Raw genomic sequence first — 5,816 nt, forward strand, 5'->3', positions numbered from 1 at the left:
CTACTGAATAAGTAGAATACTATCAAATATAGAAATGTACATCACAAGAAGTAGCCATTATCCTTAGAGGCACCAAAAAATGACATTCATCTCAAGAGGAGAGGCATAGACATTTTGAAGAACATATATTGACTATATAAGATACACAATGTATACTTTCTAGATTCAATAAGTGGATAATACTATTTTCACTAATAAAAATTTAGTTATTACTATGAATGTTAAACAAGTGGTTTGTGGCCAATAGAAAAGAAAAAACATTCAATTTTACTGATTACTATTTACTTTTTACCATTTACTTGTTATTTAACTAAGTTTTTTTTTTAGCAACCATATATACCTGGACTTATTTTTCACATGACTGCTTCTCATAAGTTAGTTTCAACCAGACAACATTCTTTTGCTTTGATATTTCATCTAGCCATATTATACTGAGAATACTTAATTTTATATTTGTGTCAGATGATAACATTTTAAGTATTTGAATCTTGAGTTAAACCTTGAATGCAGTATACCATATGTTGTCATATAAATTGACCAATGAATTGATGACGCAACTATGGAAATATGTATAATTACCAAAGCAAATAAGTGACAGAAATATGCAGAAAAAGGCCTCAGACAATTTACTGTTTAGTATTTTTATACAAGAAATGGGTGGAGAATACAGAAATATTTGTTCAACTATGTGACTGTGGGGCTGACAAAAATCAAATTAAGCCATTTTCTTACCATATTTGAAGAACGGATTCATTTGTGGATTATTTATCTATTTTAATGCTATTTGGAACTTACAGCCCTGTGCACAGTAGTCAAGCCCTCTATTACTGAACTTCTTCCATAGGCCAATACTTCATTTCAAAGAAAAATTATCTAAATGGGTTGAAATTAACTGAAAATTAAAGATGCTAAATCCCACTATTACTTAACTTCATCCCTAGGCCAGTACTTCATTTCAAAGAAAAATTATCTAAATGGGTTGAAATTAACTGAAAATTAAAGATGCTAGGAATGAAAAATAATACATTGAGTGGGTTTAGTAACCTTTGTGATAATAATGTTGCCATAATCATGAAGTTAAATACAGCGGTGGCTAATGAATGAGGAAGAGGAAGAATGGAGATTAATGTCGAGGTTTTTGAAAATTCTTTTCCTTTTTTAAATTTATTCTTCCTCTATATATTGCATCCAGACTTCAGTTTCCCATCCTTCCATTCCTCCCAGTCCATCAACCCCAAACTCTCCTCTTCCCCAGATCTACTAACTCCCCCTTTGCTCTTTAGAAAAGGACAGGATTCCCAGAGATGTCAGCCAAACATGGTTTATCACACTGCAATAAGACTAGGCACATCCACTTACTGTAAGGCTGGATGCAGCAATCCATTAGTGGGACAGGGCTTCTAATAACAGGCAAAAGAGTCAAAGACAGGCCTCACTCCCACTGTTAGGTGTCTCACAAGAGCACCAAGCTACACAACCATCACATACATGCAGAGAATCTAGGTCAGATCTGCTAATGTTATTTTTATAAAATTGTTTTTGTTCCTCAGTTTCTCTCTTAACCCAGCTATCACCCAAATAATTGAGACTGGAATTTTGTATTTTTTAAAAAGGTTTATGGAACATTAACTAAGCAGTAATTATTCTTAGCCCTCTAGGCTAGTCTGGCTTCCTCCCAGTATAAATTCCTGAGATACTTGCTCTTGCACGTTCTCTGATCCAGTTCTTCTCTCCTGATCTCTCCTGGCCCTCTGCCCTTGGCTAAATTCCTTACTTCCTACTCTACTCTACTCTGGTGAACAGGAAGTCTTTCCTCTTCTCTCCCTCCCTCAATGGTTGGCTGAAAGCTGCTTTGTTGTCATATCAGGGTACAACTAGGGCACAGTGTTTACACAACACTGAGACTGGAGATTCTTTGAACAAGGATTGCAACCAGATATAAAAAGTACAGGATTCAGTATTTGAATGACACAATAACCTTATGCCAACACCGACCCCGGCAGGCTCTCTGACAGTCAGTTTAGTCTCTGTGTGACCCCATGACATCTGGTCATCTGATTCTGTGGGTTTGGTTGTACTGTTCTTGACATCTGGCTCATAAAATCCTTTCTACCCCTCTTCCTTGGGATCCTATATAATATGTGGCTAAGGGTCTGTGTATCTGCTCCCATCACTTGCTGAACGAACCTCTCTGATGACAATTATGCTAGGCACCAGTTTATAAGTACATCAGAGTATCATTAGAAATCATTTTATTGATGTTATCCTAGGTCTCTGAGCTATGCAGACCCTGGTTTCTGGCTCTCCAGTCAGTGTCAGGCACAGACTCTTTCTCGTGGCATGGGTCTCATGTTGGACCTGTCATTGGTTGGTGACTCCCACAAATTCTGTGCAACCTTTACTATAACACGTCTTACAGGCTAGAAAATTGTAGGTTGATGAACAGCTAATGTTGGATTTAAAAAATGAAATTAAATTAGGAAAAATAAAGGAAAGATTGAAGAAAAGTGTTTTGTCTCTAGATGAGACAGATTTGAGTATCGATACCTCTTTTCATCTATCATCTATCTATCTATCTATCTATCATCTATCATTTATTAAATTAATTTACTTTACATCCTGATCACAGCTTCTCCTCCTCATTTCCCTCAGAAGGAAGGCCTCCCATGGATATTAAGGTGGCTTGGCATACCAAGTTACAGTAAGACTAGGCGCATCTTCTATTGAGGCTATATTAAGCAGGCAGCCCAGTTAGGGAAAAAGGAGTCAAAGACAAACAAACATCTTGTAGGCAGGACAAATTGTGGGCTTAAAGTTTTGAGGATATGTTGGTGTCCCAATTCCTCCATTGCAAATCATCTGTTTACAGGAATGGCCAGATCAGGGTCTATATTCTCATTGCTAGGAGTCTTATACATAGCCTTACAGACAATGCCTGCTCCCACTTTAGGAGTCCCACATGAAGCCCCTGCTGCACAGCTGTAACATATATGCTGATGGCCTAGGGCTGTTTCCTTCATGCTCCCTGGTTGGCAGTTCAGTCTCTATGAGGCTCTATGGGCCCAGGTTTGTTGATTCTGGAGGTTTTCTTGTGGTGTTCCTGACACCTCTGGCTCCTTCATCCTTTCTTGCACATCTTCCACAGGATTCCCCAAGCTCCGTTTAATGTTTTCTGTGGGTCTCTGCATCACTTTCCCTCAGTTGCGGTGTAAAGCCTCCCTGATGACAGTTATTCTAGGACATTCTCTACAAGTAGAGCAGAGTATCATTAGTAATGTCAGGGGTAGGCTCCTTTTCATGATTTGAGTTTCAAGCTGGGGCAGTCTTTGATTGGCCCTACCTTCAAATTCTGCTCCATCGCTTATACTTGAACATCTTGGAGGCAGGATAAATTGTGGGCTTAAAGCTTTTTGGGTGGGTTGGTGTCCCAATCCCTGTGTTGCAAATCGTGTGATTATAGGAGATGGGCAGTTCAGGGTCTTTGTCCTCACATCTTATCTAGGGACAGCCTCAGATTCCTGGGAGTGTTCGATGTCCTTCATTTCTAACTTGTCCCAGAGACTCCCCAATTCAGTTATCTCTCCCAGCACTCTCCCTCCAGCTTCCTTCCACCTCATCCCTCTTTTCCCTTCCCAGCTCTCCCCCACCCAGTCCCTACCCTCTATTCATACCTCATGTTTATTATATTTCCCTTCTCAAGGAGATTCAAGTATCCTCCCTTGGACTCTCCTTGGCTTCTTTGGTTCTATGATTTTTAGCAAGGTTATCTTATACTTTTTGACTAATATGAACTTATAACTGGATAATACCCACTTATAAGGGAGTATATACCATGTGCATCTTTCTGGTTCTGGGTTACCTACTCAGGATGAACTTTTCTAGTTCCATCTATTTGCCTGAAAATGTCATGATGTTTTTAATGGCTGAGTAATATTCCATTATGTAAACATACCATTTTTTTTTTCAATTCTTTGGTTGAGGGACATCTAGGTTGTTTTCAGTTTCTGGCTATTATGAATAAAGATGCTATGAACATAGTTGAGCAAGTGTCCTTTGGTATGCTAGAGCATCTTTTGGGAATATGCCCAGGAGTGGCATAGCTAGGTCTTGAGCTATAACAACCAGAATATATTAAAAGTCATTGGGACACATCTGAGATAATACAGGAGTTTCATAGTTTAGTTTCTTGGTTGAGGCAGGTTAATTCATAATTATAATATAAAAAGATGAAGAAAGAAAGAGTTTGTAGCAAAATAAGGAATTAGAAATAAAGAATTGGGGAATAATTTCTTGAGAAAAGATTAATAACAATTAGAGAGAAATACTCACCAAAAGATCAAATCCCACTTACATCGAAAATATATCAAAAGAAACTCTGTATAAGACATAATTGAGAGACATGTTTGCATTATGATAAGTCACTATAATACAGGTTATGAAGAAAAGCCATGGTCTATCTTCATAAATGCTTTGCTATTATGTTTAGTTAGTTTTAATCCAGGGAACAGTGCTGAGAAATAGGAGGTTAAATAGGAGGAGAGAAATGGAGAAAAAAAGAGAATCAGTACTGAAGCTTTTTTGCTTAATCACTTTCAGAAGTTATGGTCTCCCAGTTCAATGAGATTCCACAGCAAGGTTCACCTTAATTGTGAGGCAGAGGCAGTTTTAACCAGATATTAGTGGAAGGTATAAACGTTGCAACCTAATAAGCAAGGCAAAAGTTCCTACTGTAATCTAGGATTAGAATACTGTAAGGACCGATACTTAAAAAAAAAAATCAAATTTGCACACTAAATTTCACACAAAACACAAGCAGGATTTCATTTTAACTTTCTCTGAGTCCATGTAATAGTTTAGAAAAAATCTGCATCAGCGAAACAGAATGCACACCTATCTTGAATAAAGTTTATTTTTCTTAAATAATTTTTACTGGATAGCTCTTATTGATGTGTACTGTGTTCAGATGAAAGGTATTGGATATTATCACATTTTTCTCTTTAAATGAGGTGAGCATAAATTATAAATTCCCTTTAAATTATTTGGATAACTTTTAATATTTAGATGGAAATTATTTTAGATATTAATTTTTAATCAGTTATAGATTCAAGGTATCATATTAGTGCTAAAAGCTCCTCTATAAAGAATGTCCTGTCCATTGGCTAGATCTGAGTAGGGGTTTAAGGTTTACCGCCTGTATTGTCCTTGGCTGGAGCCATATTTTGAGCGGGACCCCGGGCCCAAATCTGTCTATCATAATGTTCTTCTTGTAGGTTTCTAGGACCTTCTGGGTCCTTCTACTTTGCTATTCTCCCATACTTCTCTCATCTAGAGTCCCAATAAGATGTCCTCCCCTCTGGCCCAGTTTCCTGGTAAGTGAAGACTTTCATGGGACATGCTCCTTGGGCTAGTATGCAGATATAAATGAGTATATACCATTTGAGTCTTTCTGCTTCTGGGTTAACTCATTCATTATGATCATTTCTAGCTCAATCCATTTGTGCACAAATTTCAGGAATTTCTTGTTTTTAATAGCTGAGTAGTATTCCATAGTGTAAATGTACCACAGTTTCTTTATCCATTCTTCTACTGAGGAACACTTAGGCTGTTTCCATGTTCTGGCTATTATGAATAAGGCTGCTATAAACATGGTTGAGCAAATTTTCTTGTTGTGTGCTGGAGCATCTTCTGGGTATATTCCAAGGAATGGAATAGCTGGGTCTTGTGGAAGCCCTATTCCCAGTTTTCAGAGATAGCACCAGATAGATTTCCAAAGTGGCTGTACTAGTTTGCATTCCCACCAGCAATGAAGAAGTGTT

This window comes from Acomys minous, assembly GCF_964271855.1.
Source record: "Acomys minous genome assembly, chromosome: 1".
NCBI lineage: Eukaryota > Metazoa > Chordata > Mammalia > Rodentia > Muridae > Acomys > Acomys minous.